Source organism: Astatotilapia calliptera, chromosome 9 (genome assembly GCF_964374335.1).
Source record: "Astatotilapia calliptera chromosome 9, fAstCal68.1, whole genome shotgun sequence".
NCBI lineage: Eukaryota > Metazoa > Chordata > Actinopteri > Cichliformes > Cichlidae > Astatotilapia > Astatotilapia calliptera.
In genome coordinates this window covers 2,628,989-2,653,856 of record NC_137430.1, presented here as the reverse complement: position 1 = coordinate 2,653,856, position 24,868 = coordinate 2,628,989, and the positions used below count along the sequence as shown (strand labels likewise).

The 24,868-nt window shown below is 43.7% G+C and overlaps 1 protein-coding gene across 3 annotated transcripts in view; it reads left to right on the top strand.

Moving 5' to 3' along the window:
* Positions 1-24,868, top strand: part of LOC113029840 (uncharacterized) — a 272,650-nt gene that overhangs the window by 162,698 nt on the left and 85,084 nt on the right. For 2 of the 3 annotated variants that reach the window (XR_013911387.1, XR_013911389.1), the window contains exon 2: positions 16,638-16,743. The gene's annotated coding sequence lies outside the window, so the exon portion shown is untranslated. Of the gene's footprint in view, positions 1-16,637; positions 16,744-18,760; positions 18,871-24,868 lie in introns of those variants that run through there. The other variant, XR_013911388.1, reaches the window with a different exon arrangement.

Here is a 24,868-nt window from a genome sequence, read left to right as displayed (position 1 = left end):
TAGATCCATCACACATAAGCATTAAAGGTGAACGCATGGCTTTGCGCCCAAAGGCCCTTGCAACATCAGTCAGAAATGCTTCCAAAAAATATGTAATTGAGGCAGTGGTATGGTCACATGTTAAATATGTAGCCACTGGTAGGGGAGAGGATGTTTTCTGTGGATTTCTTACTACAAGTTCGTAAACATAGAAAGGAGGCGAACCCTTTCTTTTTTTTCATGATACTTCCTGTAGCATCCAAATAAAGTATGTCCTCCCGACAGCGGCTCTGGAAAATGTCAATGCTCCTGGAAGACCATAAAAAAACACCTTTTGAATGTAACATCACTTTCTGCAATACATCCTCTGGGTTGTTCTTCTTGTTTGCCACCATTAACTGGAGACTCATAATCTCATTATGATGAAGACGACTTTTCTTTCAGATTTCCAAGGCTATGTTTCTCAACACTTGAGGAGTTGGAACTTCATCTCTACACCCCGATTGCACAACATCATCATCCATTTTGCTCATTGTTTCCAGATACATGGCTCTAGGTAATTGCTTTTCCAATTCATGGCCAATTTTATCTCTCTTATGATCTCTTACAGGTCTTCTTCTTAGTTCATAGTGGTTGTGCACACACTCGAGACCTTGTAAATTGACTTTTGCCTTTAGATCGTCTTCATTATCTACAAGGAACAATATGGAAACACTGTCCGTATTCCGTCTGAAATCAGATTTGTCCACTGTAGTCCCTTGTATCCTCTTTGGGATCTCTTATTTTTTATATTAGTCCATTCTTTCCTTTTCAGGAAAAAAAAAATTGTTGCAAGTGGGACCCTGATTCTTATGAATCCATCATCAGATGAGTTGCTGTTAGGCTAAAAAAGAGGAAAAATTTATTTTGTGAGAAAACATTTTGTCCATGTTACATAACTACTGTAATATCAGTAAATATACTTGAAATACTTGTGTATTTTAAGTATATCAACAACCAGTGTTTCTAATATCAGAATATATAGCAAAAATTCATGTTGAGAAGTGTCATGAAATATAAATTTCATTCTATGTTACAACATTTGATAAAATTCTTTATTTAATTCTTTATTTAAATGTGGTGAATACTTGACAAACAAAGTAAAAAGAAAAAACCCAAAAAGACAATTATAAATTAAAGGGCCTTGGAGATGTCATTCAAACTAACACCATTGCACATCAAAACATAAATGTGAGTAACAGAAAGAATAAAAAAAAACATTTCAGAATAATTCTAAGGTGGAATTACCCTGTGGAAAGAGGAATTTTCCATTTTAGAGCATTTTGAAATCACTGAAAGGTAGGTCAATTATGGACAATTTGAAAGGGCTTTTGTTTTTGAAAGCAAAATCAGAATGACTTGATATTGATATGGTATCACTGTGGGGCTGTATACTGTTGATCTGGTTTGTTTTCCAAGATAAACAGATTCACCTATGTTACTTTTATGAAAATAGTTATATTTCATAACATTACAAATACAAAGAAAAGATTGTGTCATTAATATGTAAAGACAAGAAATCCACTTCAGTAAATTTTAATAAATAAAATCAGAATGACTTGATATTGATATGGTATCACCGTGGGGTTGTATGCTGTTGATATAAAGTGGAATTACCCTGTGGAAACAAGAATTTTTCATTTTAGAGCATTTTGAAATCACTGAAAGTTAGGTCAATTATGGACAATTTGAAAAGTCTTTTATTTTGGAAGGCATAATCAGAATGACTTGATATTGATATGGTATCACTGTGGGGCTGTATACTGTTGATCTAAGGTGGAATTACCCTGTGGAAACAGGAATTTCCCATTTTAGAGCATTTTGAAATCACTGAAAGTTGGGTCAATTATGGACAATTTGAAAGGGCTTTTATTTTTGAAAGCAAAATCAGAATGGCTTGATATTGATATGGTATCACTGTGGGGTTGTATACTGTTGATCTAAAGTGGAATTACCCTGTGGAAACAGGAATTTTCCATTTTAGAGCATTTTGAAATCACTGAAAGGTAGGTCAATTATGGACAATTTGAAAAGTCTTTTATTTTGGAAGGCATAATCAGAATGACTTGATATTGATATGGTATCACTGTGGGGCTGTATACTATTGATCTAAAGTGGAATTACCCTGTGGAAACAAGAATTTTTCATTTTAGAGCATTTTGAATCGTTAGAAGATTAAGTCAAATATCGGCAATTTCAAAGGGCCATTACTATGAAAAGCAAAATCAGACTGACTTGATATTGATATGGTATTACTGTGAAAAAGACTGCGGTTGGAAAGTGTTGATACAAAGTTCAAATAGTATTTGGAAATACGACTTTTGCTTTCAAGAGCATTTTAAGTCATTGAAAGAGTAGTTCAAAAATGAAGATTCACAGGGCTTTTACTTTGAAATCCAAATTAAGATGGCCTTGATAGTGACAGGGCACAATTAGGATACAAGGCTGTGTCATATAGATCATTCATTAGAGTTTGTAAAATAAAAAAAGCCTAAATTATATGTTATTATGTTCTTAACATATCTGCTAATTCACTCGAAGTTGGCTTTTATTTTGAAATCTGGTTTCCACATCCATTCCCGTAATACTTTGAATACACAGGGAACGTAAAACAAACTGGAGGCTGGCTTGACTGCAAGTCTCGAATTGGAGGCTGGCTTGACACCAGTAATACAAGCTAGCGTTTACACCGTAACTTTAAGCTAGCACCATAAAGACGGTAAAACACGTAATAATAAATGCATCTTAAAGCTGTTATATTAGCACTCTGTGTATTACTAAGATAACCACATTAACATTACTGACACTCGCTGACTTTTAATAGTCATTCTATAAATGCTGTCCGTTTAAATGGTCTTACCTGTACACACTGCATATCCACCGGATTCCAGCCAGAGTGGATTCTGGAGTCTTCCACGCTCCTGTTAGTGATCCTCCATCTGGATGGATGAGAACAACCTTCTGAACAATCTAGCAGGAGATGGCCCATATCTATGGGACTGATTTGTGCTAATAACGCCCATTGTATGGACTGATAACAGCCGAAGCGGGTGAATAAAGTCACCCAGTAGCTAGCTGTGCCATTACCCAGCATACATCACTCCCTCCATATATGCAATAAACGATACAAAAGTAATAGCCTATAATTGATATATCTGCTGTTTCTCAGGTAGTTGCTTACATTATATAATTTATTGTGTTCAGTATACGTCACTACAATGTGATTTGGAAAATGTCTAAATATACCGACAACAGGCACTTCCGCAGCAATCTCTTCAATCGGAGGACCCTTCACGTCAATTCCCGACGCGAGGGGGTACCCTGCGCGTCCATAAGTAAAGCAGAGGGAGCCTGACCATGCGTCACACGTTTCACGAGTTGGGAGTGAGAACATGTTGTTTTATCACTGTGTAACTGAGATCAATTGAAAGCCTGCATGCGCTAGTACCTCTTGCCACAAGTTCAGAGAATCCTTTGCGGTTTTACCCCTGAATGATGTCACATTTTTGGTGGGCCGGTCTCTAGTCAAAATGCCCGGGCCGATTTTTTGTCCCAGTCCAGCCCTGTGTGTACTGCCTTTTGTTCCTGGAGAAGGTATTTAACTGAGAGCCATGCTGGGCTCAGGGAGACTCTGCTGACCGTCTGCCCCGCGGTCATGCAGGGACTTCATCAAGCTTGGTTGTCTGTTCTTTGTGTGTTTGATTAAAGAATGTTAGCTACCACTCACCGCTCGTCTGCAGGCTTTATTTACATGGAAAACTTCCACAACAGGCAAAAAAAAAGCTTTTTGCTAAAACAAAAAGATTTAGAGCAGAAGTTTTTTGCACTGCATTTTAAAATGAAAACATATTGCATTTATTTAAAATTAAAGACACAGAGCAGAAAGTGTGTTACTGTTTTACATCCACAGACACACAAGAAAAGAAGCAGGCAACATGAGGTCAAGTTATGGCAATTTTATTTGTGTATTTCAGTTTTTAAAAAACAAACAAACGTCCCAAGAAGAAGGATGGGGAGAAAGAAAGGTGGAGAGAGGAGGAAGAAACTATCGAGATGCTGCTGGGTCACTTCTTCCTCAGCAGTCTGCTCCAGAATCCCCTCCTGTCCTCGGCTTGCTTTTCTTTTGCCTTCAGTTCTTTTAAGGTTTTGTTGAGCTGCTCCTCGGCATCTTTAAATTTTTCTTCCAGCTGCTGTTTGGCCAGTTTCCCTTTGTGTTTGAGGAGCTCTTTAGCTTCCTTTTTGTGCTTTCGTATTTCTTTAAGTGCGTCTTTGCAGTCTTTCTTGGTCACCCCAGAGCCGGTCATTTCTTTCTTTCTTTAAGTGTCATGGTCTCCGTGCCTGTCCGGCCGGCCCCACAAGGCTACATTTGCTGTTTCGGTTCTCTCTCCCTCTGCCTGGGTGGGGCTCACTGTGGGCTCCCGCCCTTCGCCCTGACGACAATCACCTGTCATCACCGGGAGCACTATTTGAGGCTGGAACACAGATCCTCTCGTCGCTGGATGATTGTACTACTGACGTTAGTGTTCTCCCTGCCGTGTGAATGTGTGTGAGTGTGGGCAAGAAGACATGAGCGAGTGTGAGAGAGCTACCCTGTGATTCCCTGGAGTTTTGGATTCCCTTCACTGTATATATATTGTGCACTGGAACTGTAAATAAACTGTATTTTGGAGACATCTACCGCTCTGCGCTTGAGTCCCTACAACCAGATCGTGACATTAAGTGCGTCTTTGCAGTCTTTCTTGGTCACCGCATTTCTTTCTTCAATACCTTCACCTCAATTTTCTCTTCTGCAAGTTCTTCTTGCATTTTCATCAGTTCCTTCCTCATGTTTTGAGTGTAACTCTTTGTATCTTCCATTTCTTTCTTTGCTCCCTGTATTTTAATTTTCTCTTCCTCCAACACTTTTTGAGCTTCCAACAATTCTTTCTTCAAATTTTCAATCTCATTTTCTGCCTCGTGTTTACCATTTTGTCTCCTCTTCAAGTTGTTGCTTCACATGCAGTAATTGCTTCCTTAGTGTTTCAGCTTCAGCCGTTACATTTGCAGCTTCTTGTGTTGCTAACTGCATTTTCCTTTTTTCCTCTTCAAAAGCTTCCTGCACCTCCTGTAATTCCTGCATCACATTTTCTGCCTCCTTCTTTGCAGTTTGATATTTATTTTTGGCTTCTTGTGCTGTGCTTTTCTCTTCCTCCAATGCTTTTTGAGCTTCCAACAGTTCTTTCTTCATGTTTTCATTCTCGTTTTCTGCCTGTTGTTTTCCCATCTTCTCTCCTTTAAGTTTGAGACCCACATGCAGTAATTCCTGCAATACTACTTCAGTTTCATCCATCTTCATCCGCTTTATCCGAGGCCGGGTCGCGGGGGCAGCAGCCTAAGCAAAGAGGCCCAGACCTCCCTCTCCCCAGCCACCTCCTCCAGCTTATCTGGGGGAAATACCAAGGCGTTCCCAGGCCAGCCGAGAGATATAATCACTCCAGCGTGTCCTGGGTCTGCCCCGGGGCCTCCTCCCGGTGGGACATGCCTGGAACACCTCACCCAGGAGGCGCCCAGGGGGCATCCTTGTCAGATGCCTGAACCACCTCAGCTGGCTCCTTTCGATGTGGAGCAGCAGCTGCTCTACTCTGAGCCCCTCCCGGATGGCCGAACTTCTCACCCTATCTCTAAGGGAGATAGGGTGAGACATTTCTGTCGCTTGTATCCGCGATCTCGTTCTTTCGGTCACTACCCACAGCTCGTGGCCATAGGTGAGGGTCGACCGGTAAATTGAGAGTTTCGCTTTTACACGCAGCTCCCTCTTCACCACGACGGACCGGTGCAGCGTCCGCATTACTGCAGCTGCAGCCCCAATCCGTCTGTCGATCTCCGGCTCCCTTCTCCCATCACTCGCGAACAGGACCCCGAGATACTTGAACTCCTCCACTTGGGGCAGGAACTCATCCCCGACCCGGAGTGGGCACTCCACCCTTTTCCGGCTGAGAACCATGGCCTCAGATTTGGAGGTGCTGATCCTCATTCCCGCTGCTTCACACTCGGCTGCGAACCGTTCCAGTGCGAGCTGGAGGCCCTCACCCGATGAAGCCAACAGAACCACATCATCCGCAAAAAATCAGAGATGAGATTCTGAGGCCACCAAAGCTAAAGCCCTCCGCCACTTGGCTGCGCCTAGAAATCCTGTCCATAAAAATTATGAACAGAACCGGAGACAAAGGGCAGCCCTGGCGAAGCCCATCACCCACCGGGAACGAGTTCGACTTATTGCCGGCAATGCGAACCAAGCTCTTGCAACGGTTGTATAGGGATCGAATGGCCCGTAGCAATGGGCCAGACACCCCATACTCCTGCAACACCTCCCACAGGACACCCCGAGGGGCACGGTCGAATGCCTTCTCCAAGTCCACAAAACACATGTAGACTGGTTGGGCAAACTCCCATGCACCCTCAAGTATCCTCGAGAGGATAAAGAGCTGGCCCAGTGTTCCGCGACCAGAACGAAAACCGCATTGTTCCTCCTGTATCTGAGGTTCGACTAGCGGACGAACTCTCCTTTCCAGCACCCTGGCATAGACTTTCCCAGGGAGGCTGAAACTTCAGTTTCAAACTGTGAATTTTTAGCTTCTCCTCTTGATTTTTCTGCCTCTTCTTTTAATTTGACATTTTCAGCCTGTATCATTTGAAATTGTTCTTGCAGGTTAATCAGCTGTACTGTATTGTATGGGGAAGCACTCGCCGATCCTCTTCTCGTTCTCCCTCGATTCATTTTGGCCTTTTAAACAAAGGAGCCAACGTATTGTAGAGGAGTGAAGTGAAGTTTTCGATGTTTCTTCGTCAGCTGTCGTTTGTCCTGCACAGAGATGCTGCTGTAGATGTGTCTCTAGCTGTGTCTGGATACAATGAAACATGCCGTAACTGAGTGCTTGTGTTGCACAGTTCTACTGAACATTCCATTTCATGCATGCTCCGCCCACATGGTCAGGAATGTCAGGTGCTGCATCACCAAATGCTGCTCCCGTTGCCTAGCAATAACAGCTGTTTACTTTTTGGGGTCTGGTTCATTGTTTAATAAAGAAAACATGTCCAAGTACTGGATGCTGAGGCTCAGCACATATTCTAGCCTGCTGTGTGGGTGGGCAGCTAGAAATCACTGGTGGGCAATATGAGTGAGGAGAAAACTGGAGCAGCCAAGCAGGGAGCTGCAGGTTGCTGGTTTGAGTCTCTGTTCAGATGCTGGTGTCTCCTCTCTCTGAGATGTCTGCAAACAGTCCCAGATAAAACAATAAGGATAATAAACAAACACGTGACTGAAATAACAATTATGACTCTGATGTGTTTCATGTGTAGCAGGATGGCCTCTATACAGCAGTCGCTGCAAGCATCCACATCACCACACTTACGTTTCTTTAAGCAGGCGTGCTGGGCTCCTCCTAAGGAAAGTTTGAAACTTCATTTCCTTCATGCTGGTGAACTTTTTACCAAATATTTTCATCAAAGCTTCTCCATCACTGACAGGGATTGTTTGGATCTTCACACTCATCTCCACCAACCCTAAAAAATGTGTCTCACTTTGCTCATATAATGCCAGGAGTGTCTCCATATTTCACAAAAGTCTATGCAAACATGTAACAGTATCCCATATTCATATAAATATTATTGATATTATAACAAAAGCTATCACCAACACAATTGTCCCAAGTGCTTTTGTTTATTAGTTATTGCAAATGCTTGATTGCAGTTCTTGCTACATGACAAAACCACTTATTAGTTTTAGAAGGAAATGACTTTTTCTACATGAGGTAAAGTTGGAGCTGTTTCCCCAAACTAAATGAAATCATCATTTAAAAAACTACAATCTGTATTTACTCTGAACATCTGTGTTAACATTTGAAATTGGAAACATGTAAGTGTAACAAACATGTTAAAACATAAGAAATCAGGAAGGGGCATGTATAGGGATTTCTTTTACTTATGTATTAATCACATTATTTTATTGTATGATACCTTGGTGCCACTGGATTTTAACATGTCTCACACTCATACAGTAAGACAAATGGTGGGGGTCTAGTAAGGAAGTTGGGGGAAGCAGACAGCTCCACAGGAAGAGTCTTTTGTCTCTTTGTGGACTCTGGGGGTAGCAAGGGAGTGTGAACCTTCTTCTTGTCCTTAGCGGGCGACCACCGGCGGTGGTCTGCCGCGCAACCAGTACGCTGCTGTAGGTGCCGCAGGTTCTTTTGCTTGACCAACGATTATCTTCCACGCTTTTTGATCTAAGGCGATGGTTCTTGCCTGCTCGAGGTCAAGTCGAAGAGCCTTCAAATCATCCTGGATTTGTTTCATCCTTGTCTTCTTTGGTGCATTTCGATGCACCCTCCAATCGGTGGGGCGGGTCAACCAGAGTAGGCCATGGGGGTAGCGGCTCGGGTCCATTCGACAAATGTGGCCAAACCAACGGAGTCGACGGCGCTGGATTAGGTCGCCGATCGTCGGTTGGCTGCCGCAGCTGGTGAGGATGGTGTCATTCGAATGACGGTCGCGAAGGGAAACGCCGAGCATGCATCTAAGGCAACGCATTTGGAAAGCTTCGAGCTTGCTCAGGTCGTGTTTGAGCATTGTCCACGTCCCTGCACTGTAAAGTAGAATGAGCAGGATCAGGGTTCGGTAAAGGCGGATCTTTGTCGCTAATGAGATGTTCTTCTTCTTCCAGACGCACCAGCGCAGAGTCAGGACTTTCGTCTTCTCGGCGTTAACATTGAGACCGTACAGTTTGGAGTGCCGGGCGATGTCATAGAGGATGTGAGTTGCCTCGTGTCATCTTCGGCAAAAATGGCGCTATCGTCAGCGAACATTAGATCGGTGATAAATCGATCGGTCGAGGCTTGGACTCTGTGGCGGCCCTCGAATGCTTTGCGCATTATCACATCGATGACGATGTTGAACAACAGCGGTGACACCACATCGCCCTGCCGGACCCCTGTCATGATGGGGAATTCATCGGACACTTCGTCATGAATACGTACCTGGCTGGTCGAGCCATCGTAGGCGGTTTGTAGTAGCTCGATGATCTTCACGGGTATGTGTTCGGCTGCCAAAGCCCTCCACAAGGCTGGCCGGTCGATGAAATCAAACGCAGACTTGAAATCAATGAAGATGATGACTGTTCGACGTCCGCATCTGATCCGTTCCTCCATGAGTCGACGTAGGGTGAAGATTGGGTTGCTGCAGCCTCGTCCGGGTCAGAACCCGGCCTGTTCTTCCCGGCTGGTCATCTCACAGTGCTTTTGAAGGCGTGATTGAATTGTTTTCATAAGGACCTTGCCGACTATGGACAGTAAGCTGATGCCGCGGTAGTTTTTACATTCTCGGTTGTCGCCTTTCTTTAGGATAGGAATGACAGCCGCCTTCTTCCAATTTGCTGGTATCACATTTGATGTCCAGATCAGTTTGAATAATGAGTGTAGACGTATGACGAGGACTTCTCCTCCAGCTTTGAGGGCTTCTGCTGCCACATGATCAGGGCCAGCGGCCTTGTTGTTCTTTAGCGAATGTATTGCGAGTTTGACTTCTTCTACTGTTGGTTCTGCATCAGACATCGGCACCGTAGGAGGGTCGATGATGGGCGGCGCTGCAGCCGGACCTTGGGGCGGATCGTGATTGTAGAGTTCATTGAAGTATTCTTTCCACCGTTGCAGGCGCTCCGCAGTTGACTTTACAAACGAGCCATCCACCTTCCTGATGTTATCATTCGTCATCTTGCACTTGCCACTGAGACTACGTATGGTCTGGTACAACACCCTGTAGTCTTGTCGTTCGGCCGTATTTTCAAGTTCCTCAGTGACTTTGTTCCAGTACGCCTCACGGTCTGCTTTCATCTTCAGCCTCACCTCACGGTTTAGCCAATGATACTTTACAAAGTTGGTTAGCTTGGCCTTCTTGCGTTCAAAGACCAAGTCAAGGCACTCGTCCGAGATCCACGGTTGTGTGCGACGCTGGGCGGGTGGGCACAGCGGCTTGGCGCAGTCCAAGATGGCTTTCGATATTGTTTGCTCTTCTTTGTTGGCATCGTCGCTCAGGGGGAGTAGGGCGAAGTGGTTCGATAATGCGATCTGGAATTCTTGACGGCGGTCATTGTTGTTGAGGTGATGCCAGCCCAGCCTGGGCGGCTTGGGTGTCGGCCTCTTCGCTCGTTGGAGCTTCAGGCGCACTCTGGCTTGGACAAGATAGTGATCAGAGCCGCAGTCGGGTCCGCGCATCGCCCGGACATCTTGCAAGGATAATCGGAACTGGGTGTTGAGCACATAGTCGAGTAGCGCTAAGTCGTTTCCTCTTGGGTTGCGCCATGTCAGACGGTGCTTGAGCGAGTGTTGGAATAGCGTGTTCCCGAGGACCAGTTTGTTGGTGGCGGCGAATGACAGCAATCGTAGCCCATTGTCGTTCATTTTTGCATGGCCGAACTTTCCCATCGTCGATTCCCAGCCAGTGCGGTCTTCTCCGATGTGGGCGTTTATGTCGCCAGCGATCATGATCATGCCGGTTTGAGGTAGGGAGTCCATGACGTCTTGCAGGCAATCATAGAAATCATCTTTAGTTGCGTCGGAGTTCATTTCGGTCGGTGCATAGACCGCGATGATATGTAGCTTGATTGTACCGTTGACAGTTAGGACAGCGATACGGTCAGATATAGGTTGGAAGGCCACGACGCTCACAGAGAACCGATGGTGTACCATGAAGCCGACTCCGGCTTCTCTTTTGTCGCCGCCCGAGTAATACAACATCATCTTTTTGTCCATGGCCGGCACTTCGACGGAGACAGTGCCAGTTCCAGTCAGCCGAAGTTCCGATAGGGCCGTTATCGAGACGTTGAGTTTTGAAAGTTCACGGGCGATGATCTCCTTCTGCCCAACATGGTGACCAGTTCTGACATTTCATGCTGCAATGTTGATCGGCGTCTTGGGCGTGAGACGATGGAATTGATGGCCAGTAGTCCCACCAGCGCCCTGGGTCCCCAGCGCTGGCGCATCGGCTGCCCCGGATGCGGTAGCATTGGTTGATAAAGCTGATCGTTGAGATTCCATTGGTTTCAAGCCAAGTTTCCCCGATTAATCGGTTCTGGTCACCTTGGCAGGGCGACCACCCTCCTTTCACAGCCGGGCTTGGGACCGTCCATGGCGGAGTTAGTGTTAACCTTAAATTGTGAAACAGCTGTGTACTGCCTTTTGTTCATGGAGAAGGTATTTAACTGAGAGCCATGCTAGGCTCAGGGAGACTCTGCTGACCGTCTGTCCCGCGGTCATGCAGGGACTTCTGAAAAGATCTGAAAAGATGGCACCGGTGAGGTCGGCTGCCGTCATGACTGTTCCGACCACTTTTTCTTTGTCTTTGTTTTTTAAGTTAGTTTTCAGCATTTCTAAATCGGCAAAATCATCACCACTGGGTACATTAGGTATGACAGTGACACTCTTGTTTCTATTGGTATACAATGTACTCACAATTCGAAGTTTTTAACTCCGAGCTGGCCGAGTGAGATCTTGAGGGAGAACAAAGGAAAGCGGCGGCGGCCTAGAGGGAAGCGAGCCGGCGTCAGGAACAGGCTGAGAGCTCGTGCACACCGCACACCTCTGCCTAGCATCCTGCTCGCCAACGTCCAGTCACTGGAGAACAAGCTTGACGACCTCAGGTCCAGGATAAAGTTCCAGAGAGACATTCGGGACTGCAATCTCCTCTGCTTCACTGAAACATGGCTGAACCCAGCGGTGCCGGACCACGCCATCCAGCCGGCCGAGTTCTTCTCGGTTCACCGTATGGACAGGACACGGGACTCGGGGAAGTCAAGGGGAGGCGGCGTGTGTTTAATGGTGAACAACAACTGGTGCAACAGTGCGAACGTTGTTCCTCTCACACGCTCCTGCACACCAAATCTGGAACTACTGTCCATCATGTGTCGTCCTTTTTATCTACTTCGGGAATTTACATCGGTCATTGTAAGTGCCATTTATATTCCACCACAAGCGGACACGGTCACCACCTTATGCGAGCTGCATGAGGCACTCACACAGCACCAGACACAACACCGGGACGCTGCGCTTATTGTGACGGGGGACTATAATAGCGCCAACCTCAAACGCGCAGCGCCGAACTTTTATCAACACATCACCTGCCCCACCAGAGGTGAAAGGACACTGGACCACTGCTACACTGCGGTCAAGGACGGCTACAAGGCACAATCCCGCCCTCCTTTTGGCAAATCTGATCACGCCGCCATCTTCCTCATCCCAAAATACAAACAAAGGCTGAAACAGGAAGTTCCGGTTCAGAGGAAGGTCGCGCGCTGGACGGATCAATTGGTGGCCGCGTTACAGGACGCACTCGATGACGCAGACTGGGGCATGTTCAGAAACAGCTCCGATGATGATGTCAACGTGTTTACGGAAGCGGTTGTGGGATTCATCGGGAAACTAGTGGATGATACCGTGGAGACAAAGACTATCACAACGTTTCCCAACCAGAAGCCGTGGGTGGATAAAACCATCCGCGACGCTCTGAGATCCCGCACCTCTGCCTACAACACGGGACTCACGACGGGGGACATGGACCCGTACAAAGCCGCGTCATATAACGTGCTGAGGGCGGTGAAAGAGGCGAAGCAGGAAACTAGAGTCACAACTCCAACAGAGTGACTCTAGGAGCCTGTGGCGGGGACTAAGGACAATAACGGACTATAAAGCACCAACAACCGGTATGACGAACGCGGCCGTGACTCTGGCAGACGAGCTGAACACTTTCTATGCTCGCTTCGAGGCTGCAGCTAAGGACTCCAACGATGCTAATGCTAGCGGAGCTAACGGCTGCAGACAGGAAGATACTGCCAGCACCGGAAACGTGCTCGTCATCTCCGAGCATGAAGTAAGGAGAGCCTTCAAGAGAGTGAACACCAGGAAAGCAGCAGGGCCAGACGGCATCCCAGGTCGTATCCTAAGAGACTGCGCATACCAGCTAGCTCCTGTGTTCACTGAGATATTCAACATCTCTTTATCTCAGTCGGTGATCCCCACATGCTTCAAAGAGTCCATCATTGTCCCTGTCCCGAAGAAACCCCACCCTGCTTCTCTCAATGACTATCGCCCTGTAGCCCTCACCTCAGTAGTGATGAAGTGCTTTGAACGCCTGGTCAGAGACTTCATCATTTCTTCACTACCAGACACACTGGACCCACTACAGTTCGCTTACCGTCCAAATCGTTCCACAGACGATGCCATCTCTCATCTCCTCCACACATCACTCACTCACTTGGACACTAGAAGGGGGAATTATGTTAAAATGCTCTTCATAGACTACAGCTCTGCATTTAACACCATAATTCCCTCCACACTCACCACCAAGCTGGAGCATCTGGGACTCAGCTCATCTATGTGTCAGTGGATCTCCAACTTCCTAACTGGCAGACCACAGGCAGTAAGGATGGGCGGACATGTCTCAGCCTCCACCACTCTCAGCACTGGAGCCCCCCAGGGGTGTGTTCTGAGCCCCCTGCTGTACTCTCTGTACACATATGACTGCGTGGCCACTACCAGCTCCACCACCATCATCAAGTTTGCTGATGACACCGTCGTGGTGGGCCTGATCTCTGATAACGACGAGAGGGCCTACCTGAAGGAGATTAGGAATCTGGAAAACTGGTGCCAGAGGAACAACCTCCTTCTAAACGTCAGTAAGACAAAGGAGCTGATAGTGGACTTCAGCACTAAGCAGGAGAGGAACTACCAGACCCCTGTCATCAACGAGTGCCCAGTGGAGAGAGTGGACAGCTTCAAATACCTCAGAGTTCACATCACGCAGGACCTGTCATGGTCCTGTTACATCAACACCGTGGTGAAAAAGGCCCGTCAGCGTCTCTACCACCTCAGACGCTCGAGAGACTTCCAACTGCCCTCCAAGGTGCTCAGGAAATTTTACTCGTGCACCATAGAGAGCATCCTGACGGGAAACATCTTAACCTGGTTCGGGAACAGCACCATGCAGGACAGACGAGCTCTACAGAGGGTTGTGCGATCAGCTGAGCGCACCATCCGCTCCGAGCTCCCTGACCTGCACTCAATCTACAGCAGGCGGTGCTGGACCAAGGCCAGGAAGATGGTGAAGGACCTCAGCCATCCCAACAACAGACTGTTCTCTCTGTTGAGGTCAGGAAAGCGATTCCGCTCCCTGAAGACCAACACAGAGAGACTGAGGAGGAGCTTCTTCCCGCAGGCGATACGGTCTCTCAATCACACCACCACACAGTACTGACCCACACATATGGTTCTTACACACACACTGGACATTCTTGACTTTGTTTTCACTTCATCACTTAAATCACGCTGCTGTTATTGTGTATATATTTATTTATATTTCTTCATACATTCTTATATAGTTCTATATTGTGTATTTTGTTGTACAGTTATTTTATTTTCAACTTTAATTTATATATTTTATCTTATTCTCCCAGTTAAATTTACCCTTCATTCTAATTTGTGTTGTACAGTTATTTCATTTTTAACCTTAATTTATATTTTATTCCTTCCTAGTTAAATTTACCCTTTTTAATTTTTCATATTTATTTCCTATCTTATTCATAGCCTTTTCTTTTTTTGTTTTCTTTAGGTCACGAGCAGTTGTCTAAGCATTTCACTGCATATCGTACTGTGTATGACTGTGTACGTGACAAATAAAATTTGAATTTGAATTTTCATCAAGCTTGGTTGTCTGTTCTTTGTGTGTTTGATTAAAGAATGTTAGCTACCGCTCACCGCTCGTCTGCAGGCTTTATTTAATGGAAAACTTCCACAACAGGCAAAAAAAAGCTTTTTGCTAAAAAAAAGATTTAGAGCAGAAGATTTTTGCTCTGCATTTTAAAATGAAAACATATTGCATTTATTTAAAATTAAAGACACAGAGCAGAAAGTGTGTTACTGTTTTACATCCACAGACACACAAGAAAAGAAGCAGGCAACATGAGGTCAAGTAATGGCAATTTTATTTGTGTATTTCAGTACATGTATTTAGAGTTTTTAAAAAACAAACAACCGTCCCAAGAAGAAGGATGGGGAGAAAGAAAGGTGGAGAGAGGAGGAAGAAACTATCGAGATGCTGCTGGGTCAGTTCTTTCTCAGCAGTCTGCTCCAGAATCCCCTCCTGTCCTCGGCTTGCTTTTCTTTTGCCTTCAGTTCTTTTAAGGTCTTGTTGAGCTGCTCCTCGGCATCTTTAAATTTTTCTTTCAGCTGCTGTTTGGCCAGTTTCACTTTGTGTTTGAGGAGCTCTTTAGCTTCCTTTTTGTGCTTTCGTATTTCTTTAAGTGCGTCTTTGCAGTCTTTCTTGGTCACCACAGAGCCAGTCATGTCTTTCTTGAATGCCTTCACCTCAATTTTCTCTTCTGCAAGTTCTTCTTGCACTTTCATCAGTTCCTTCTTCATGCTTTGAGTGTAACACAACTTTTTTCTTGAGAACTGAGACCTGACAGTTTTTTTGTCTGATACCTGACAAATTTTTTCTTGAGACCTGACGATGTCCTAAAATGTACACCGTATGAATGAGGTCTTCTGCTGCTCTCCTCGGTGTCTGTTCACAGTTTATTGTGAACACGTTGAGAGAAGAGTGAGAGAGTGTTTGGAGAAAAACACCAACTAATCATTAGCTCAGCATGCTGGGAGAAGTTGGAGCAGAAAAGTCTTTTCACTGATAAAAGCTCATTGATCAATGACCATCAGTACCTTTCACGAACAGTTTGGGGAATGGCTGCAATCACAGCATTTGTCAAATAGCTGGTTGTTGATCAATGGTCATGAGAATTTGCATATTAATGATGAAGGAACTGACCTCCCAGCCCATTGTTCCTTCAGTGGTGCTAGTTTCAGTCATTATGTAAATGTAGTGTTTATAAGGTTGGAGTCAGCTGAGACTGAAGAAGTCACCTGGATGAGTGATGAACATTTCTCCCACTGAAAACGTCCAGATGAACAGAATCAAACTTTGGGGGATGGTGGAGTTTGGAGAGAGGCATCATGGGGGCTGGAGAGACTTGTGAAGTGGTGATCAGGTATGGGCCCCTGTTATTATGAATGGTGGGGGGCTGAAGGAGTTGAAAGTGTGGGGTGGGGGAGTAACAGGTCTGTCCCTGTTTGTGGAAACCACAGGAGGAGCTGTTCAGGCTGTTGCTGGGTGTGAATTGTTGATGGAGTCTTTAAACTTGTAGTTGCTGTTTTCCAGACTGAAGCAGAGTCGTTAGCTGAAACCTGGTTTTAGAGGTTCACTCAGGACACCTTCTCAGGCTTTTACAGCCTTACCTGTATCACAACAAAGTGTATAAACCCCAATCCACCTTTAACATGGTCCTTCTCCCAAACCTTCAAATAGGACTTTCTGGCCCTGTCATAGTAAAGGGCTGCTTAGAATATTAGAGCCAATGTCACAAAGTTCCTCCTGAAGTATAAGTGAGTGAGAGAGTTTCCTCACTTTGCAGCACAACACGTCTCACAAGATTTCTACAACCAATCAGAGTGAAATTTGTACTTTGTGTTGTCAGATGACCATATGAGACACTTTGACTCTTCGGTGCAGTGTGGAGCCTAACAAAGATCTGTTTTGTGTCCCAGCTGATCAGCAGGAGGAGAAGAGTCTGACGGAGCAGCAGAGGAACATTTTCAGCCATCTGGACTCAGCTGAGTCACTACAGAGGAAACAATGAGCTCAACACAGGAGGTGAGGAAAATATCACAGTTTCACCAAATAATCAGTCACGTCTAAAACTCTCATCCTTCCAACCTGTTATATGACTGTGTTGTATTTTATTGTATGCTATGTTTTTATTTTATATTTATTATGTTTACAAACATCAAGAAGTCCCAAGCAAAGGGAGACCACACCATAGCACATGTTTACATAAGATAAGATAAGATAACCTTTATTAGTCCCAAACGTGGGAAATTTGTTTTGTCACAGCAGGAAGTGGACAGTGCAAAAGTTATGACGCAAAAATTAGAAAAATACAACGATGCCAGAAAAGATTATTGCACATTAGTGTTATTGCACATTAGTGGATGTGTGTGTTTGATCAGTTAAAGTCTTTGTTGTGGAGTCTGACAGCAGTGGGGAAGAAAGACCTGCGAAATCTCTCCGTCCCACACCGTGGGTGCAGCAGTCTCCCACTGAAGGAGCTGCTCAGTGCTGTCAGAGTCTGCTGCATGGGCTGGGAGATGTTGTCCAACGGGGATGACAGCTTAGCCGCCATCCTCCTGTCACTCACCACCTCCACTGGGTCCAGAGGGCGTCCTAGAACAGAGCTGGCCCTTCGGATCAGCCTGTTCAGTCTCTTCCTGTCCCCAGCAGAGATGCTGCCACCCCAGCCGACCACGCCATAAAAGATAGCAGAGGCCACCACAGAGTCATAGAAGGTCTTCAGGAGTGGGCCCTCCACCCCAAAAGACCTGAGTCTCTGAAGCAGGTACAGCCTGCTCTGCCCTTTCCTGTAGAGGGCGTCTGAGTTATGAGTCTAGTCCAGTTTATTGTTCAGATGAACACCAAGGTACCTGTAGCTGTTCACAGCCTCAATGTCCATACCTTGGATGTTCAGTGGTTGCAGTGGAAGATGCTTGTGCCTGTGGAAGTCTACCACCATAAGGATATTCATCAAAATTATTTATTCATCAAATTTCAAAACTTTTTTAATCACACAAAAAATACATGTGCAAAGCACCACAACAGCAGCCCGATATCAGACAGAACTGTCACATGATATTAAACATAATGAAGCGCTTCATTATAGTTTGTAGATTCAAGCTGTGCTTCATATTTTGACCAGCAGATGTCACCAAAGAGGACTGTGTTGAAAAATAATGACAGTTTTTTCCACGACTACATTTCACTGGGGGAGGGTTTTGATTATTGATTAAAATCGATTCTAGGTTGGATAATGTGATATTTATCCATTAAAATCCTGAAACGATTTTTAAATATGAATAAATTTTGCCTGAAACGCCAGAATCTCAGGTTAAACTTCAGAAAATTTCAACAACCACCAAACAGCTAAAACAGTAAATGAGAGCAGTGACACGGATTCTGCACAAAGACGTAAACAAAGACGCCGGGGCTGAAAGCCGGCAGCTCACTGATTCTGATGCGTCGGCGGGTCCGCCTCTTATGTTTACATCTTTTTTGGTGCTAGATTCTGAAGTTGCAGGTTTTGTCACTCTCCAAACATAATTGACTGAACCAGCAGCAAAAGAAGACTGTTGTTTACAGCGCTGTCAGGCGCTGTTTCTTTTTTGTTTTTTTGTTTGTTTGTTTCTTTTTTTTCCCTTCCAGCAACAAAACCTCATTTCTGCTGTTCAATACAGACTAAATGTAAACTTTAAAATTATGCAAAACGTTTAGCTGTTTTTCTAATAAACCCTCTGTAACTTTGCTCTGCTTCACTTCAGCAGCATCAGGTAATGTTCATATGTTGATTCATGGTTTTCTTTCGTGTTTGATCCACTGCAGAATATTTTTATACTCAGACCAGGAAAATCATTTTTTTCTGTTTTATCCTCAGTTACTTTGACTCACAAGTGTCAGCTTTCGTTTTAGAAATATAAAATATGGATATGTACTCATAGGTAGTGATCAGAATGCTAATATTTCTGATTGTCTGATGCAAAATTTCCCCGAATCGAAATCAGTGACGATGCCCAGCCCTACATTTCACTCACTGCTTGTGTTTGTATATCTGTCACTGCAGGACCAATATGGAGCGAGAAGTCAGCACTCTCAGGAGGCCGACAAACCTCACAGAACAAAGGGGAAGAAGAAATACACCTGTGACGAATGTGGGAAAGATTTTCCCTGGGCGCGTTCCCTAAAAAGACACCAACTCGTCCACAGTGGAGAGAGACCGTTCAGCTGTGACGACTGTGGAAAGTCTTTTACCCAGTCTGGAAGCTTAAAAACACACCAGTTCCTCCACGGTGGAGTTAAAGTGTACAGCTGTGAAGAGTGTGGGAAGGATTTTCTTAAGAAGGATTCACTACAAATCCATGAGGTCATCCACACTGGAGAGAGACCGTTCAGCTGTGACTTGTGTGGAAAGTCTTTTTCCTGGAAGAAAGCCCTAAAAACACACCAACTCATCCACAGTGGAGTTAAAGCGTACAGCTGTGATCAGTGTGGCAGAGCTTTTACTCACAGTAGCAGCTTACGGAGTCATTTAGTTACTGTTAAGGTTCAAAATATTGGGGATGGAGACAAGAGAAAAACCACAATAACAACACTGGTCCGGTCGGGTTGAGTCAAACGATGATTTTAATGATCACACGCGTGGGAGATGGACACTGATGCAGACAGCCTCAGATCTCAAAATGGTGGAGCATTGCTCAAACTCTTATAGCCTCTGGTGTCTCCACCTTATCATAAAAGCCTAAACATTCACATGCTTTCTCTCACACAGCGCCTAAGCTACGACCTTGGCTCCCCGTTTATCTGCTCCTGCTGAGATGGGACAGAAAACTCCAGTATGTTCTGTTCTCTTCTAATCAGACAAATAAGGCAATGACTTTCTGCAAACAGTATTTCTTATAACTCAGCAGTATAATGCATCATAAACAATATCATTCATTCACAATAAATCAGCAGTCTACTTTAATGCAAATCAGTTTAACTAATGCAATAGTTATCAGCTTCTTCTAATTCAGGAGAATAATGCAAACTAAAACTACATAATAATTCACAATCTTTAATTAGGGGTATAACATGGCATAAAATAATATTATAATCTAACAATTCCCCCTGATGAGGTCATTAGAATAATGAGCTCACCAACACCCTTCAATTCAGTGTGGCCGGGTTCATCTCTTCTCGCTCCTGAGGTTCTTTGTCCCCCTGAGGGGCGAACCATATGTGGGATGACCTCTATGTTTGCGCAGTTCAGATGTAAGAAAAACTATTATTCCAACAATAGCAGGTACAGATGACACTCCCCAGGTCTCCCACAGCTTTATTTTGGTGCTACCTTATACCCTTCAGACGTACTCAGACTAGAACCTCTGTCCAAGGAGCTTTTAGCCTTTCTTTTATTGCTGCAGCTACCAGTGTCGTCCAGTTGGGTGATCCCCTGCTCTTCATTCTTCAACCTCAGGGGTTAGACAACCCTTCAGTCGTGGCACACATCAGGGGATTATTCTGCCCCGATTTCAAACAACGATCTGTGTATCCTCCAGAAAAAGGAACAGGAAGGTGTTCCCCTTTTTGCCCAAAAGCCTCTCGAACTTCGTTGGTCTGGTGTTCCCGGATATCCGCCAACCCCTTCATGGTTATTGCTGTGTTTATGGGATCCATCCTTTTGTGGTGACTAGCTGGAGCCCAAACGCCATGACCCTTGGACCCAGTTGATGTCTCGGCAGTCACTGTGTCTGTCTCTGCTGCGGAGGATCCTCGCATCTCTGTGACCTCGTCTGGTGTCTGTTCCTTTCCCTGTAAGAGACAGAAAACCAAAACACCTCTCTTCCTACCCCTAATAATCTAATGTTGTTATCTACTGACCTTCTAGTGATTCAGAATTGGTCTAAAACATTCAGAATGTCCCAGGGACTTATTCTAATCATATCCTATGTGTGTGTAAGCGTGTTTGCATTTAGCCCTCTGCACTCAAAGTCAATACCTGCAATATATCAGTCCGGACCATCACGCCGAACGAAGCTTATGACCTTCAAAAGACCAAGTGCCAACTCATTATAAGCACATTTGCAAAGTGTGTCTGAAAATTATTGAAACCCCTCTTTTTAACAAAAGACCAAGAAATCAACAAATCTTCTAAACGCTACTCAGTTCATTTCAATGATTAATGATTAAACATGAAAGTGATGGTTTATGCTTTTTCACTGATTCTCTAAAAGGTCCAGAAACTTCTCGGACTGCTATTAGCTTAAGCTTTACCATACCTAAGGTATTAAAAACACAAATGGAATTATAAAATGTTCAAATAATCCTTGTTTGATGTTAAAGCTCAACTTCCCCCCCCCCCCCCCCCCCCCCTTTGTTGACACATTCCAATGTATCAAATCAACAGAGCTAGAACATTCAAAAAAAAGTTAGGCAGCTACAAAGTTTCCCAGACTCTTAAGGTGATCTGCGTGTAATGTTCTGACTCAGGTATTTAATATTTTAATAAATGTCGTTTAATTAACTGCCACTATTTAAACTAACCTTAAAGACATAATTGAAGAAAAGATTACAAAGAATAACACGATATCAGTGTTTTGTAAGCGCGTGCAGCCCTCTATGCTTGAAGCCTTTTCCCTCAATAGATCAGTCAGACATCCGCGCTGACCGTAGCTTTTAACCCTTATTAACTTGAGCACAACTCTACAATGAGCAACAAGTTGCAATATGTATAAAAATGATCATGGTTACACCTGCAATGAAAAATTATATCATTATCCTAACACCTGTAATAGAAGATTCATCAGAGGTTATAACAATCACAGGAACACAGATGTTAGTATAAGGTCAAAAGCTTCAATATATGATCGTCGATGCAATGCTTGTTGCATGATTCTCATACAATAATAATGCTGATATTAAAATAACAGTAAAACCCCCTTATATCCCGTTTCACTTGACCCATAAACGTTTATAAATGCCTCTTTTATTTTTAATTGTATTTCCCCCTGTTCTCCCCTTACTGACCACAGCAGGGGGATCTTAGTTTTAAATCAGCCATGAATCCAGCTCACCTGATTCATCAGTGAGCTCCACCGTCACTGGCGTCTGACAGGGTGGCACTGCATACTCTTCCTTTAATGTCACTATGTTCAACCTGTTAATTAGAGTGTTTAAACCTGAAGTCGACTACGTCCACAACAAGTCAATACAGCTGTAAATGTGGCCAATTACCAATCTATTACCAATCAATAACAACAGATAACTTCTATTTTATGCATGCTTTTAATCAACCACTCACCCAGAGGATCTCCAATCCCAGGAAATTCCTTCTCCTCCTTTAATGAGTCTGTCCTCCTTCCATGCCCTGGTAACTGGTCCATCCAGAGCCACATGATCTCAAATATACATACAACAAGCCAAACCACACCTTGGTCACACCAACCCTCTCCCGCCCCGAAGATGTCCAATGCCATCCTAGTATGGACTGAAAGTGGCTTTAACGCTGACTGTTCCGACAATCCATCTTATACATTTCCTGGTCAGATTTGCCAATCTCTGCACCAGGGTTTTAAACGTTTCGCCATTTTCATTAGATGTTATTTTTATTTAGTTTCGACTCCAGATTTTCAATTTTTTTTTTTTTTTTTTTTACCAGTTGGAATCAGTTTTTACCAATTCTTTGCTAGTTTAGTCTAGTTTTTATTTTCTGAAACTCCTTAGTTTCAGTTTAGTTTTAGTTGTGTTTTGCAAAAATTAAGTGTAACAAAATCTCAGTTCCATCATATCAATCATGCTCTCCTGGTTATCCTTGGGTGTTGAGACTAATCACTATTAACTCTTGCCGCACCAAGTGTTCCTAATTTTGGTTGAAGTGAATTGATAACCTTTTTGAAGGCGATTGTTTCACACATTTGTTTAGATGTCCCAGTCCTGTTGTCTCGGGATGCATCACGCTGCCTTATCTGGGGTTAGCTGTTTTCGGGGGATGCGGGTTGAGTGGGGGAGCTCTTCAAGGAGGGGGAGTGTGCTCCCCCTGATGAGGTCTTCTAGGTAAGCTAGGTTAACCTTCTTGTGTGAGCTTTTCAAGTGCACTTTAAGGTTTGTGGGATTTTTCATGTCATAAATGTCCCTCATAACCTTCTGATGGCCCAGTAATTCATTTTTGCGCACTGTAGTACACATTTAGTTTTTGCTTGTAGCTCACATACTCTACTTGCCACTCCTCTAAGTCCTGATTTTTCTTAGCGAGGACAACAGTACCTTTAAAATTATATCACGTGTGGGGGTGTGGCCTTGCCAATTGTTTTTCCCACCTTTTCAAAATGGCTGGCGTGCCCACAAGCACATTTTATGGAAGAAAGAAAGGTAAGCTTGATATTTACATTTAAAATGTTTTGTTAAACTCAGATTTTTATTTTATTCAAAAAATAAACATCTAGTAAATAATTTGAGGGGTCTTTAAGAATTAGGCTTATTTAGTTTCACAGAGAACATGACTAATTTATTAATGTGCTCTACACATTGGCACTTTATACTTATATTTATTACACTTTTTCCTAATAGACAACTTTTGACAAAGGTGGAGAAAATTCTTAACAGAATTATTGAGGGAGATTCAAACGTAGATTTTTCAGAGGATGAGAGTCATGTGAGCCAGATAGGAGAGGGTGAGAACCCAGGAGGAGCCACACAAAGATTATTGAGATGCAGTGGCAGATGTAATAGAGAAAAACACAGGGCCACCTGAAATCTGTCATCCTACCTGGTGCAAAACCAACATATAGGAGAATCTGGAATTTTGATTTTGAGTTAAAAATAAAATATGGGTAAAATGCAGAAATGTTTTAGAATAGAATAGAATAGAATACTTTTATTTGTCAATTTCTTCAAATGTACTTGCCATACAAAGGAATTGAAATTACGTTTCACACTGTCCCATGCTTATACATTGACAACAATAAGGTGCAGATGCACAACAAAAAAACAGCCCTAACAATAAGGTAATAAATAGTAATATAATAATATAAATAGTGCTAAAAGAAATACTAAATATATATATATATATATTAAAAATATATAGCAGCAGGTGTGTGCAATTGCCATGCAGAGGTAGTTATTTCGGTCAGGAATGTTTACCAGTTCTTGTTTTCCAGTAAAGTAAAAAATAAGAGTCGCAATTATAGTTGAATCCATGACACCTAATTGTTTCTACAAGATCACGTCGTTGCTAAAAGTTATCAGTTTACCAGTTAAAGTTACCCACTCTGGAATTAAGGCATACAGCTGTGACATTTTGGAAAAACTTTCAGCCATGTAGGGTACAGAAATAACACCTACGCATTCACACCAGACATGATGTGTACAGCTGTGATCAGTGTGGTAAACTATGTTTAACAAGCACAGAGTTATGACACCACATGTTTACCCACTCTGAGGAGAGACTTTATAAATGTGACCTGTGTGAGAAGACTTTTTAAATCTCCACGTTACCTGAGACGACACCAACAGATCCACACTAGAAAGACTTTCCAAGTGCAGTTACTGTGAGGTATTTTTATTTTTATCTTGTGATTTTAGTCTGACTGTCTGAAACAACGGTTAGCAACATGTTAGCATTTCTGCTGCATGGAAAAGCAGCTCTGAGTGATTATTCAGATTTGAATTACAGTATTTTAGTGGTAGCAATTGAGAATTACATTAATGTTATTGCAGTATTGTTTCTGTTATAGTTTTTGCAACACATTAAGCTGAGTATTATAAAGCAAACAGTAAATAGATGTTATTTTATGTCTTGTCTTTTCTTAGTCCTGGATGTTGACACAGATGATGTTTTGTTTTTTGTTTTTCAGGCGACGTTCGTGATAAAAATGTTGAAGGACTGACTTACACTGTCTTTGTGTCTTTGTTTAGAAGCAGAGCGACACAGTTGGATCCAGTTCTCAACCCTGTCATCTCTGTTGTGGTGGGAAACACTTTCATTGTGACCTTTGTGGGAAAAGTTTCAGATATCAAATCACCCTAAAAATATATCAACGTAGACACACTGGAGACAAAATGAACTACTGCAAAGAATATGCTAGAGGCTTCCCCACAACAAGTGAGTTAAAACAACATGAACTTATTCACAGTGGGGTCAAAAAGCATCTCTGTGATCAGTGTGGGTCATCCTTCACCACTGCAAGTCAACTTA